The sequence below is a fragment of the Falco cherrug genome, chromosome 1, assembly GCF_023634085.1.
Source record: "Falco cherrug isolate bFalChe1 chromosome 1, bFalChe1.pri, whole genome shotgun sequence".
Lineage (NCBI taxonomy): Eukaryota > Metazoa > Chordata > Aves > Falconiformes > Falconidae > Falco > Falco cherrug.
Window position 1 is genome coordinate 20,680,689 of NC_073697.1, and position 15,329 is coordinate 20,696,017.

Below are 15,329 nucleotides of genomic sequence, written 5' to 3' on the forward strand. Positions count from 1 at the left end.
TGGTTTCCAGGCAGGCATTGCTGTCTTATGTATAAATCTGATTAATCACTGTGCACCCTTCACATTCTACAGCCAAGAACATCCAGAGCTTTAACTGTTGAAATACAAGATTTCCCTTGTTGCTTGCTGAGGAAGTCCAAAAAGCCTCAGCCTTAGCTCAAAATGCCTGTTGTCACTTGCAAATAAGCTTTCTGCTATTATTCATAAATTTTAGGGCTAGATGCATGAGTATGTTAATCCTCATGATAAAACAGCAATAAACTTGCAACCAGCAAAGGTGAATAGTCCCTGCAAATGATGGAAGACTAGAATAGACTTGTGAATGTTTATGTGGACCAAACTTCAATCTTTTGTAATATTTGCCAGCAGATAGTTTTCTGTTTGCCTTTTTCAGTGTTGAGGCTTATGACCTCTTGTTACATTTTACATAAAAATCAGACTTCCCTGCTATTGCTTATTATACACATTAGAGAATTTTTGCTACTGAATTTTCAGAGATCATTGATGATAGACAGGTTGAGTACATCTTGCCTCTAGTAAATTTGTGAGGATACCATATGCCTGGTCCTCCTAAACTGTCTTAGTGTTTTTGGCTCACAATGTAACGAGAATGAAAGATGATGACTTATTCCATGTGAGAGACCTTAAGAGTTTATTTGGAGGGGGGGGGGGGGGGGGGGAACGACACAGTTTTGGAAACACATAGATGTTGCAAATTTTGGTTCTGCTTTGCATAGGAGATAAATGAAATGCTTGTCATTTGCTGAAAAGCTAGAAATAAGCAGACTGAAAAGAATTACAAGAGTTGTCATCATTTCTCAAAGCTAAATTAGAAGATCAAACAATTTAGAGGGTTGATCAAGGTGTGCAGAGACACACTTTGGTTTTTTGGTTTGACTTTCTCATAAGCATAGCACAATTAGCTATTCTAATTGGTAATTTGCATCTCAGCTACTTTTCCCCATCCATACCCAATGATGCAGTATGATGAGGCTCAGGTTTTGAGCTCTAGCCCACTGTTTCTGGTTAGCCAGGGCTTGATTTCAAGAATTCGGCTTTCAAGGTCTACAGGTACACAGATGCAAGAGGTATTAATGTAGTTTTTGGACCGCAAGAATTGATTATACACTCTCTTTGTAGACATACATAGCTGATGAGTATTATTTATGTAAAAGGAATGCACTGGAGCAAGGGAAACTTGGAAAGTGTAAAATATTCCATATTCTTTTAGACCATTTTTGCATCTAATGCCAGGTGCAGTTTTAATAGTCACTTTCTAGCTACGTTATTTTCTTTTAATCACTTATACCCCAGCATAGAAAGGGTTGTTATAGCTTCCCACTTATGTGTTGATGAGTTTAATTTTATTTATTGTCATTGTATAATTTTTCATGGAAAGAAAAAATCACATCATTGTTTGAATAATTATATTCTGCAGCATTCTGTGGCAGTGATGTGAGGCTCCATCTTTTTCACTGTTTCTGACATTACATTCCAGCATTATTTTATCAATATTTCAGTTGCTAACATTCAGTCCTGTAAGTGTTTATATGCATGAAGTATTCTTCATCAGTTGTATCTCACAGTGATCCTGTTACCTAAAAAGGAATGCAGACAATTTTGAATGGGAAGCCCAACAAATTGTTAGATCCCTTCTGCTTTCCTACTATATACTGCTGCTCAACACATCAGAAAAACATCTCTGGTCAGACCAAAGGTCCAGCTAGCTGAGTAGCACATGCTTAGGAAAACAAGGTATTTAGAGATCTATCCTTCCCTTCAGATGCCCTCTCAGGTCCTGGCGCTAAGTCACTCAAGAACCACCTGATGGCATCTAACCAGGCACCTCTTTTCTCTTATTGGAGCAAGTAGATTCAGGATGGAGTTTATTTTTCTGTGCTGAGATTTGTGAAGCCTGTCAATCTTCATGCTACTTCCTCTTAAGTGTAATAGCCTGACATGCGTTACATGCTCCTGACTGTGGAGACCAGTTCTGGTTGCACATAAAACTGATCTGTTGTGGGATTTGGGATAGGACACTTTTTGTTTCCTCTCATACCTAGTACTGGCATGGTGTTTAACATAAACAGGTTTCAGCTGAACCTCAGCATTCTTGTAGCAATAGTAGTAACACTGCACATTGCATTTCTTAACCAGTGAAAATAATTGCTAACATGGAACTCGGCCCCTTAGCTCTCCACAGTCAGCATCTATATCTTCTTCCACTACTCTTCTCCATGTTGACAACACTTCCTTTTACCCTGTTTCCTCTTTTTCCCCTATTTCTGCTGGTATCAGAGGTAGATATATACTGCCAAAAGCTAAATTTTCCAAGGTAAAAGAGGTTTTCTGGGATCTTGGTAGCAGATCTTTGCTTCTGGAATGAAGTAATTTTACTATCTTTATCCTATTACAAAAAAAAGATGGGACAAAGGGGATTTAAAGACAGCTGAAGCCTATAGAGAAGCTGCGAAGAGCCCACCTTTGCGTTGTATAGTAGGAACCCAGTAATCCACCACACTGGATTTACTCATAAAGTGTTTTTTTTTTTTTCCATTTAGTTACAGTTTCAGCCTTTCCTTTAAAGACCACTGCTGTGTCTGTCTTCAATAGCCCATGTTTCTGGATCAAAACTTTCTTTTCTTCCTTGAAGGACACTGCTCTTTATTATGTCATTTGTAACAACAGAACTATTAGGCTAACGCAAATTTAGTCCAAATTTCACTTCCTTTCACGTTCCGTTTTTCCTGAAATGAAGTAGATGAGAAAAATACAGAAACTTCAATGGGAATAATCTTGCACAGATGGAGGGAACCCAGATGCATTTAGTAGAGCAGCTCTTTGTCAGTCAAAGGAGTCCAAAGGACAGATGTGTTGTTTGTTAATCATTCAGAAAACCCTTGTGATTAGGAACTCCTAGATCTCAAAAAGGCCAGCCAACTAAAAAGGATACACTGTGCTTCAACACTCATAGTAGCCCATTTGGGAGAATAAGACGATTCCTTGCCCAGAAGTAAGAACAATGTAAATAAGGTTATTATACCTAAAAATCAGAGTGCATGCCCTAGAGGATGAGGATATTTCAGTTCTATAAATCAGCTAGGAAGAGCTGGCAAAGTTCATTGTTCAACTGGCTTACAAATTTAACAAGAAGACTAGTGCAGACATTTCTTTGAGAGGCTTAAGGAAAAACAAAGGTAGAATCAAGCCAATTAATTAAAACATTATGAAAGGCAAGTGAAAGCCATTAGTAAAGAACCTGAAAGCAATACACTGTGATCCCCAGAGAGTATCCCCCAACTGTACAGAGTATAAGGGTGGAGGAAAAGCAGAGCATATCCAATGTGAGCTAACATAAATAAAAGCACAAAGTCATGTGGACTATAGAAAGAGTTTAGAAAATAAATGTCTCCATTTTATATAATTCATGTGATATCCTGGAATTTCTAACTCCTGTTACATTTAATCAATATCATAATTAAAATAAATTTTTATTATTAGTAATTATTTGTATTACTTAGGACATGATCCAAAATCAGGGACTCTAGTTGCTAAACAAACAAAGTATATAGCTGCTGTCCCCAAACATGGACAAATAATACAAAAAAAAGAAACTAAGATTAGTTAACAGTATGATCAATCATTTCAGCACATCTGCATACTTGCCTTCAATATTTCTGTAGACCTCATGACCAAGTATCAGAAGCTAAAGAACAGTTTTGAAGTGCCTTTGCTAATTCACAGGGAGATCCTTCTAAACATAAAAGACAACTTAGAAGAAAGCACAAGATGCTTGTCTGGAAGTCTGTGTAACAGGGGAAGATGCTCTCGTGGGGAAATCAGTTTGGCAGAAGTAGCAAAGCAGTGATGGAGCAGTGGCTCACACGGTAACTGGAACAGAGAAGAGGAACAGAGTTGTTGAGCCAAGTTGATGGTAAAGCATTCAAGAATGGAAGCTAATGGAGAATGGCAAAGATTTAATTCTGGACTAAAGGAGACAACTGAATGTCCTTGTTGAGAGATTATCCAAGGTTAATATGTAGAAGGAAAAGATGAGGAAACCAGAGGCACAACACCCCCACCTCTCCACCCCCCAGAAAAGGAGGAGGGAATTGGAGAGGATCTGCTTGGAGGATGTGCTGAGGGAGTAAATAAGGAAGTAGAAGAGAAATTAGGAGAAAACAGAGGCACAGCAGCCAGACCAGGCATAATCTCAAGCAGACAAGCACAGTTGGATGGGTCAAAGAGAAAAAGCAGGGACACTGGTCAGAGACACCACTAACTCTGGATAGAGCTTCAGTCACACAGAGTTATGAGGCAGCTGCAACAGCCACTGACAAAAACTGGGCTCAAATACGCACCATATTTAAGTATTGATACTCACTCACTGGTACTGCACAGCAGAATCATTCCTTTTTCTTGTTATTCTCAGGTATAAGGACTGACTGGGTATTGAACAGCTTTATGATCTGTCTCTGGGAGAACATAGCAACAGAAATGATACATGAACGGTAGGACCTTGGTTTGCAAAAAAACACGGATTAAAAAAAAAAATCTTTGTACACATTTTAGTAATTTTTTTCACTCCAAGTAAGCACTGAGCCCTGGAAATAAACAGATGAACACACCACTGACTGTGTCATAGGTAAATCCATTGGGAACAGTTTTCTTCTACCCTTTTTCTACAGATCTGAGTTAATTATTCACTGCAGGTTTTATTTGTTGTGCTTATTCTTCATGTCATGGCCTAAAATATTTCCTTAGTCTCTTAATCAGTCTGCCTCCTTACTGGTTGCTGCCCCTCCTTTTAGAAATTACTGTACATATCTCATTTGCAAAAACAATAAAAGATAACAGTTAGCAGTAGCAGGGGAAAAAAACCAACCAAACAGAAACAACTGGGAAGTTTCCTCCTCTCTAAAAATACTACAATGAGAATAAGTTCACTGTAGCATGTTACTGTAGATCATGAGCCTGCTCATTGTAGCACTGCACCTGAGGGATAAAAGTAGTTCTATAGGTCTGATCAACCAGAATTTAAAGTTTAGCTATTTTATTACACCAAATTAATCCACATATGAAGAGCTTGGAAAGATGTTAGAACATTTTATAATCAGTAATACTAATGTTCTCTCATTATGCATACAAAATATCCTGGACGATTATATATTCAGTACATTATTTTCTTGTTTTGATTTGTTAGGATAGACTAAAATCTCACTGTCTAGTATCTTCCACTGTTCTATATTTTCAATCTTCCCATCTCAGTTTTGTTGAGCTGAGAGTTACTGAACAAAGAGTAGGGAAAGAAATTCAAATTCCATTGTCTTCTACTCACAGAGGAAACAATCAACAAAAATTTGCACTTCCACATCAAACACCTTCACCCACGCTAGGTCCAAGGGCAGTGTAGTAATTTACAGCACACCCATGCATGCTCATGAAAAACATATTCTTTTTTGTGTGTGTGTCGGTTTTTCCATACACCGTTGAGGGTTTTGGACAGAATAATGTTTACAGCAGTAGTGAAACACAAAAAAACCCCACTGTGTTGACAAGTACAAAATTACATCAGCTAACATATCACCTGGTTACCCTTTTACAGTTTTTGAAAATGCGGAAGAGATTTGAGGAGCCACAAGCTACACAGCAGATATTCAAGTTTGCACCTCATGCTTAGCAAATCTGAGGCAAGGTTTTGATCCAAGGGAAACTGGGATTTAAAATGTTTGCCCAGAATGGCTAAGTGACTTCCCCACAGTCAGATCTAATGTGGGAGGCCCTCTACAGACAACATCATGAGTAAATCCAAAATGAAAAGAAGTATTCTTCCATTTACTTACCCACACTCTGCACTGAGTTTTTATAGATCAAATAATTTAAGTGCAGGTGAAGTTTTAAGAAAGTAAGTAAAAATTATTAGCTGTATATCGAGAATTATAGAAGAATGCAAAAAATTTTGATCATGGGATTTTGATCCTGCTAATTCATTTCAACATTTAGGTCCTCATCATTTCAGGCATAGCCTACACTAATCATACATGTTTAAGAAAAAAACTCATGTCAGGTAAGTATCATCTGCCAAGAACATGTATTTTTTAACATTCTTTAGCATGCAAGGAAATACTAGATTTCCATGAATTCACCGTTACGTTTTTACTAACAACTGTGGTGGATGTGGTGGACAGCAAGTAATAAGAGATAGGCCAGCACAAAAGTAAAATATGTGAACACATCGATTTATATAAACCAGCATTTGGCTATTACTGTTGGTTTTGAGGAGCAGTGTTGCCAGCTGTCACAAAATGCATAAACAGTTCATAATCTGTAATCGTTCCTTAGAAAGTTGGAAGACTATAAGGAACCAACTTTTCTTCCTCAAAATCTTCCATGGATCATGTTATTTAGTTCTAAAATGGACAGCTATTTCAGAAACCATATACCAAAAATACAGAGGAAAAAGTAAATTTCTCTGTTAAACCATTTTGCAGAGTAGTCTGGACAGTTAATTCTGGGCATCATGTCCTAAAAGGTAGCAACTGTTATAAAATACATAGGTCCAGTGTAAATTAAGTATATTGGCTTATTTAAATTTGTGAAATTAATCTAGGTCAGGTGACTTCACCAGATGAGTGTCTACTTCTGAGTGCCTTCACAACTTGTCATTCTTAATCCACGGATTAACTCAAAGCAAGCAAAACTGTACCAGTTAGGCAAATTCTACTGCTCCATAAAAGCAGAAAGTTTAGACTTCAATACAAGCTGAGCAACAGTAAACAAACATAAATCTTCACACTCTTCATGCCACTGTTGCTCATTGCCACAGGCCAGATTTCACCTCCTTCTGTTACATTACTTCAGAAGCCATATAGCTATGACAGTTCATAAGCATAAAGGACAATTTATGCCAGATGGGGAAAATAGCTTACGGATGAGCAGAGTCCAAGGGAAGACAAAAGGAAGCAAGGCCCTATGTGGCACAGATATACTTCACAGCAGAAATGCATCAGAACTTATATTCAGCAGAAAGTACAGAAACAAGGCAGGTTTGAACCTATGGAATCTACAGAAGGATGTAAGGACTGCCCTACTGACTCAGAACAAAGGGCCCATACTGTGCAGTGGGCTAACCTACAGTCGCTAAAAGACAGCAGGTAAACCTGGCCAGTTTTTCTGGCCCACACAGAATCATTAAAAATGGCTGAGGTTATCCTGTTCACCCCCTCTGCTCAAGCAGGGCCACCTAGAGCAGCCTGCCCAGGACCATGTCCAGACAGCTTTTGAATATCTCCAAGGAGGAAGACTCCACAACACCCCAGGCAACTTACTCCAGAGTTCAACCAAAGTGTTTCTTGTGTTCAGATGGAATCTCTTAATTTGTGCCTGCTGCTTCTTGTCCTGTCAGTAGACACTACTGAGAAGAGCCTGGCTCCATCTTCTATATTTCCTCCCATCAGGTTATTTATACACATTTGTAAGCCCCCTGATCCTTTTCTCTTCTCCAGTTGCAGCTCTCTCATCCTCTCTGCACATAAGAAATGCTTTAGTCCCTTAAACATTTTTGTAGCCCTTCACTGGACTTGGTCCAGTAAGTCCATGTAGAGACATGGACTGGGGAGGCCAGAACAAGACCCAGCACTCCAGATATGTCTCACCAGTGCTGAGTAAAGGGACCTCACCTGCTGAAAATACCCTGCCTAATGTAAATCAGGAGGCTGTTGACCTTCTTTGCTGTGATGTCACATCGCTGGCTCATGTTCAGCTTATTGTCCACCAGAATGCTCAGGTCCTTCTCTGCAGAACTGCTTTCCAGCCAGTTGACCTGCAGTTTGTACTGGTGTCTGGGATTATTCCTCACCTGGTGAAGAACTTTGCACTTCCCTTTGTTGACCCCCATGAGGTTTCCTTCTGCCTGGTTCTCTACCCTGTCACAGTCCCTCTGAATGGCAGCAAACTCATCTGATGTATCAACTGCATAATTATCTGTGTGACTTTGTGCAATGATGTGGGTCCACTGAGGTTTTGTACAGTAGCATAATGACACCTTTTGTCTTGTTATCAATATTCTCTCAGGGATGCCCAACATGATGTTGATTGTTTTGGCTGGCATAGCACATTAAGCCAATGGTTTTGTGGAGCTGCCGATGATGGTAAGATCTCTCTTTCCTGAGTTATAACCTCCAGTTCTGAGTCCAGGATTATGTAAGTACAGTTTACTTTTTCCCAGATGCATAATCTTTCAGTAATTTACACTGACACTTTTCTGTCACTTTTTGCCAATCTATTTTGTCCCTATATATTTCTATAATGTAAGCATGGCATTTTGCTAGCTAAGCAGCTTAGTAGCAGCTACAGACTTGAAAATCTCACTGCTCTAGCCTCTTCTGCATGGTGCCCATGAAGACATGGAATAAAATTTTTGTTTGCACTTGTAATGGTTGAAGTAATCACCAAATGCTATCCTATGCTTTCTACCCTTTCACCAGCTTTCAGTCCATAAGCAGACTCTTTCTGCAATTCCATGGTGACTCAAGTGTCTTTAATAAACCTTTGTATGAAAGGTGGTCAAAAGCTTATTTAAAACCCAGTATGAAAATCCAGTACGTCCACTAGATCCACTTCAACCACATTCTTTTTTACATCCTTGGAGAACTCCAGTAAGCTAAAAAGTCAGGATTTCTGTTTAAAGATGCCGTGTTAACCTTAGCCAGACTGCTTTCCATGCATTCAGAAATCTTTTTTTTTATTATTATCTCCCATCTTGCCAGAGAAGAAAGTCAGAGTCAGTGGACTGTAATTCCCAGGATCGCATATAGCACACTTCCCTAGGTAGGATTTACAGTGGCAATCCACAGTCCCCTGGCAGTTACTCTTTGCTATGTAGTGAGGCTGTAATACTTCACTGACAGCTCTGTAATTTCACATTATCTATTCGTTGTGCAATGGTTTTCTAACGTTGAATCTAGGACACAAGAATACAGTGCTGAGTAGTTTTGCTCTGAAAATCAAGACTTTTTAAAAGGGTTTTGGGTTTCCAAGCCGATAAAACTAAACTTCAAACACTTATTACCACTCACAAGGTCATGGATGAAGGACAAACTACTTTCCAGAACTCCTCCAGTTTCCTGTCTCTTCTCATAACTATATTATGCAGCAAATGAAGGCTCCTAACAGTCATGGCATGAAAAAAATAGCAAACACAGGAAGATCACAGAAATAGTCAGACTATGCAACAGAGCCATTCAGAGTTGGTAGTTTTCCTTTGCAAAAGCTTGTGCAAACATTCTGTTCAATTTCATATCTGTGGGAGTTTGCATCCCCCACATCTAATTTTCAAAAACAAACTCACACAAACCCTTATTCTCATAATAAACACCCCCTGCTACATCTCACCTAAATTTTCCATGGAGCTGAGTTTAATAAAAGTTGGATTTAGCACCATTATTTGGATAAGACTTGTTGTAATGTTTCTGATAATCCTTTTATTCATCTGCACAGAGCGGCATAGAATTTGGTGTCATGACACTTCACATGACAAGAGTTCTAAAAAAAGATAATTTGAAGATGAGCTTAGTGATTCCAGCATATAAACCCCCCGCCTTTTGCAAAGGAGAAAAACCCCACTGTTCACACTAATGCCTTCTATGTGTAGTATCAGATGGAATAATTCTGGTAAAATACAACACAATGTTCAAAAATATTTTGTTTCCATGAACAAATTCTAGTTTCTGGACAATATACCTCAAATCAAATTTATCTGTGATGCTACCCATCACTACTGTGCCACATTCGACAATTTTTCTTACAGCAGCAGACATTCTTCAAATACTGAAAGGCAGGCAAAGTTTATAGGTGCTAACGTTCAGTTTTCAAATAGTTATAACTGTACTAAAGCTTAAGGTTTAGCATTTTTAGTTAACAACATTCTACCACACTGTGATCCAACCAAAGTAATCAATTACCAACGTAATCTGAGATCTTGCTCTTTGAAAATTATCCTGAGTATGACACAGTGCAGGAAAAAAAAAAAAAAAGATTTAAAGTTGTCTAGTATTATGATGACATTGCAAGGTCCTTTTCCTTTGTTACAAGTGCTTTAGAACAGCTTATTTATGAAAGTATGCACATCACAAACAACAGTGTTTCATGACAAGTATCACTGCTGAAAGACTTGGTTTACTCACGTTTGAACGTGTTCTCTCTGAAACTATAGCTCCTAGTTTTTCAGCCTTCTAAGTACAGTAGAAAGCACTATATTGTGTTTCTTTCACCAGAGACTTTGATAATGGAGCTCTCTGTTCATGCTTCCTTGCTGAAGTTTGCATTGCCTTAGGCTGATTTGGAAGGCCATCTGGAAATTGCAACTGATTAATTAGCTGTGAGCCTATGATGTGAAGAGGGCAGATGGAAGAACACAGTACTTCATTGCTCCCTACCCTGCAAGAGCTACCAGTCCAATACCTGATCCACATCAAGGTCCCAGTCTCTTTCCAGGAAGATTTAGAAAGATACAGATAAGCCTGCCACAGTAATTGTATTTCCTTAGCTGCTTTTTCTCCCAGCTCCGTTTACTGGAGATACCACTGACAAAGATGATGTCTAAAAACCATGAGAGAGGGGAGCTGTCAACAGTTTCTTCAGCAAAAGTTCTGGCTTGCAATCCACAGAACTTAGGCAAAACCAGCATGGTTTTACATTTATCGCTCCTAGATGTATTCCCAAATGCAAAAGCTGGGGTATTATAAACCTAAATTTTGTCTAGTAGAAAAAAGGCATTTGAGAATCCTCCTGGCCTGTGTGTATATACTGGATTCACTTGCACACATCACACATACACTCATAGTTACTGCCTATGATTTTCTGGCCAGAGATACAGAAACCCTTCACCAACATCCTGGTGTTGTAAATATCGCAACTTAAGTACTAAAAAGCAGTTTTAGACCAAGGAGGGGAAAGCTATTCAGCTTTACCTCCGCACCAAGCCTTTCACTTCCCCTCTCTCCATACACTCTAAGTGGGAAGGACAAGATGAAATTAATATCAAGTTAATCTTGCAGACATCTCTGAGAACAAAGACTTCCCCTCTAATGCTTTGGATAATGCTATCCTTGTGGTCAGCTTGAGTTTACAAAGTCAAAAGAGCTAGCTGATCCCTTTGGCCTAACAACTGCGTGAATAATGTTAATAAAAATAATACCCAAAAGACTGGAGATTAAAAAAAAATAAATTAAAAAAAATCACTCTGTTTTTCATTCTCCAGTTTAGGAAGTGAGGAAGGTCTGAAGACTAAAAGAGCACATGATAAAAATCTTAAAAATATTATTGCTATTGATAAGGTAATTACATTTTGGAGCTCCAGTCATGAACCACCACATTATCTAAGGTCTTAGGCAATCAAAGAGAAATATCTGATACAAGCAAAGTAAGAGAGACAGACATTACTTACTCCATTTAGAGGTATAACTATGCATGAACTACAAGTAATCAAGTGGCTCTTCATTTCTTACTGGATGCAATACAACATTGCAACAGATATCCTAATAAAGGAAGTCTAAGTTGGCTTACAAAGCACATTTACACAAAGCAAATTATTCTGTTGTTCTCTCCTTACTATTTTGTCAGATAATTTTACTTGAAAATTAAGACAGATAAGCAAAGAGGTATCATATTTGATAAATAGCTTTTTCTGCACAAATAGTATCACAGCATACCAGCTTAAATTTAAGTCTCACTTCTTTCAGATTCATCGCTGATGAAATATATATGCATAAGCATCACTGAAAACTGTACTTCCACAGGTTTTCCAAGAAACCTGGTCATAAATAATGACTTTAACTTAAGATCAACAACATCAAATGCTTGCCAGAAGACGGCTGGTAAGACAGTGATGCAGAATTACAGCACATCTACAATTAAAGTCGAGACAATATTTAAGACATTAATTCTTCAATAAACATGTTTAAAAATACCTCATTGTACTTGGCTTAAAATGATATTTTGGTCCAGATCAAAATATAAGGCTCAGTATTTGTTCAGCATATTCTTTTTCTCTCTTTGCATTAGTAAAAAGCCCATGTTTTGAAACACTAAACTCCTGACTAGAGACAGAAAAAAGCTACCTGATGTCCACTCAAAAAAGTCCGTCCTTCCGTACTGAAAGCAGTCAACCTCTGCCTATTTTACCCTGTCATACTTGCTGACATCAGCCTTGCCATTTTCCATTTGTCAAACAGCCCACTGACTAGCTATTTTAAACTAATTCCAGGACTAGACCAAGGGAAAGAAAAAAACAGTATATTTGGCTTGCAAAAAATTTCCATCTCATTAATATCTTCAAAGTGGGTAAGTCTGAAGATCTCTTTTTTTTTTTTTTTTTTTTTCCTCAGTAGGAATGAGTCCATACATTAAAGCTCTTCAGTTCTTTTCTTGTCCATAACAAGGTGAGAAGTTCAAGGCTTCTGATACTAGCTAACAGTAATATATATGTATGCAAAACCTTGTTTACCTTTCCCTCCTATTCTTCTTTCCTCTTCTTCCTTCCCTAAACCACCTCAGTGCCCATGCCTTGACATGTTGAACTCCACAGGTTAGGCTGCTTTTGATTTGCGAGGAGAGTTACAATAGTTAATTACAGAGCACGGTCTTCTGTGACTCAAACATTTTGCATTTATAGGCTCTTGATATAGTCCAGAGCAAGAGGCTAACCCATATTTAATTTGTCCAACACGTTTCTGGTTAAAGTTCCATCAAATGGGTGACTGGAATCCCTCCGATTCAGCTGGAAAAGTCACTTTGAAGGAGGCGTTTATTAGCAACATTTGCCTCAGTCACAACAGGAGGCCCTGAGGGCCTGGGGAAAATCAGTGGTTGCTTATAATAGTCAAAACCAGCAATTCCCCACAGGATAAAGTGTCAATAATAGGTTAGATATTATTATTTGGAATTGATTTTACAGCAGGTATAAAATTAAAGAAAATGAGGCTGTTTCTTTAGGCAGCAAAGGTCTGTGCTTTGAAATGCCCTCTAGCCTGACCCCCGCAGCCCCAGCCCCAGGAACCGCAGGGAGGCTGCAGCAGGGCTTGCCTCCCAGCCAGTGTGCCCAGTGCAGCACAGCTGCTCCACATCGAGCATGATTAACATAGCTGAAGGCCCACAGCACTTAGCACAATTAAATCAACAGGCTGTAGCTCATTCCTCCAGCATGACAGGAAAAAGGCGCAAAACCCAGATGCCTTCGCTTTCTTCTATCTTTATGTTTGCTGGAGCGATTTTTGTGAGTGTTTAATCCTCTCTGCGGCCCAACATTCACACGGAAATTTAATGCATGTGGTTTTGACTGAAAAAGTCCCAAGCCAGAATATCATTAGCTCACAGTCTTTCAAGTGATATATTCAGCAGTTAATTCTAAGGGCCTTCTACATTAAAATAAGAAACATTTTCAGCAGTATTGTGAAGGAATGTACTGGGCAGCCTGTAACAATTAATACTTCTCATTTCTTGCAAATGGACACTGCAGAGCACCTCTACAGAGACCACCACAAACTCCTTTAGCAAAAGGAGCACTGTCAGGCTGCTGCATCTTGAGAAAAAGAGATTCTGTAATCTTCTACATTGTGTTACTCATGAGGTCTTTCACAGTGTTTTACTTTCTGGACTGTCCTGAACGAGAGAAGACAGCTTAGTAAGAGAGTCCTGCCACATCAGACAGAATGTATTACTATTGTAAATGCGACAAAAATTCTTTGCAGAACACAGCAAAGACCATCCTTAAATATCTATAGAATAAAAATGACCTTACTGGATAGCTGCATTAAACAAAAATGTGGATACATTCTCTCCCTTTAGCGTCCCAGCCAGGCGTGGTAAGCAAAAGTTGCTCTTGTTCAAGCCAACAGTTATTATCCTTTCTTGATTGTTTCACTGTCCCTACAAAATTTAATGGATACTGTTCTCAAAAGCATTAATGTTCAAATGTATCATGGAACTTAAGCTCCTCATTGACAAACACCTCTAAAATTCAGCCTAAGCTTAAGTCTTGAAATGCTATAGGCACTTAGAAGCCGAGTCTCAGTGGAACCCTGATACTCGTAACTCCTTTCTGAAAACAGACTGGCTCATAAATCATTGAACATTTTGTCCAAAACAAAGGCTACATTTTTGCCCTGTTGTAATCAGGTACAAATCCACTAGTCCAACTGGATTTATTCCCAGCAATATCAGGTCTAAGTTTCGCCAACCCTATGTAAAACACTTACTGTATAAAACTTACTTTCAATCCTGTCTTTTTCTTTTGAGGTAGTTGTGTGGATTCTCTTTTTTAGATTTTATTTTCCATCTTTATTCCCCTCTCTCTTTACCTCCTTCATACCTTCCTTTTACATTCTTCTCTTTTGTTAGTGTTTCTATCCTCATTCAGTGCTTCTGCATTGCCCCTTTTTAATAAGACTTCAAAAGTTATTTTTATGCCTGTTAAAACTGGGAAAGTAGGACTGAATCTCCTGATGAACACAGTATTTTGAAAGAAACCAGACTGTATCTAGAAAAGGTGATTTTTGTTTTCCTTTTTTTAAAAAAAAACAACTTTACTGCTTTACCAGTCTGGATAGGTCCTCTGGGTCTGAAGATGGAGACCATAGTGCTCTTGATGGAGAAGGTAAAAAGTGCACAGCCTCAGTGAAGAATAAGATGATGGAACATTTGTTCTGTCCACACCAAAATGCATTAGCCACAAAAATTTCTTCTAAACCTGTCAATACATTGCCTTTTTCTCAAGGGAATCAAATAAATGTTTGCATACAGGAGGTGTTTAGACAGATGTTAACAGCACATCACGGTTACTGACAGGGGCCTGTGAGCACCACAACCCACTGCAATGTTCTTGATGTTTGACAGCTTTGCATCAGCCTGTCACCCAGGTCTGTCCTGAGCTTTCACACCAGAGGTGGTTGGATCCAACAAAGAGTGGAGGAAAAGCTGAGAACTCTTTTTTCATACACATTTGGAAGTCCCAGCAATAAGAATGCCAATACAAAGTCTTGGTCATCCAGCACTGTTTAACAGAACTTGATGTGGCCTTTATTCTCATACTATTCACCTGTGTACAGAAAAAGTGTGTCTTGTACTTTCTCTGCTTTGAGTTGCAAACTAGTTGTTAAATCTTTGTGACAAATGTGCTCTTATTCAGTAGCAGGGACTGTTCTCAGTCTGTTGATACTTCAAGTATATCTTACATTCACCCTCATTCTCTTCCCTAAGCTGTCATCGGAATATGAATCTCAGAGCTGGGGGGACTTGCTAAATTTTCCTCACCGTGAGGTTTAGGCAGACTT

At 38.7% G+C, this 15,329-nt stretch overlaps 1 long non-coding RNA gene across 3 annotated transcripts in view; it reads right to left on the reverse strand.

Moving 5' to 3' along the window:
• Window positions 1–700: 700 nt before the first annotated feature.
• LOC114014293 (uncharacterized) overlaps window positions 701–15,329 on the reverse strand; it is a 35,134-nt gene continuing 20,505 nt past the window's right edge. For all 3 annotated transcript variants that reach the window (XR_003557730.2, XR_008733282.1, XR_008733281.1), the window contains exons 4-5: window positions 4,385–4,475; window positions 701–1,598 (exon numbers count right to left, since the gene is read on the reverse strand). This is a non-coding gene — a long non-coding RNA (uncharacterized LOC114014293). The remainder of the gene's footprint in view (window positions 1,599–4,384; window positions 4,476–15,329) is intronic.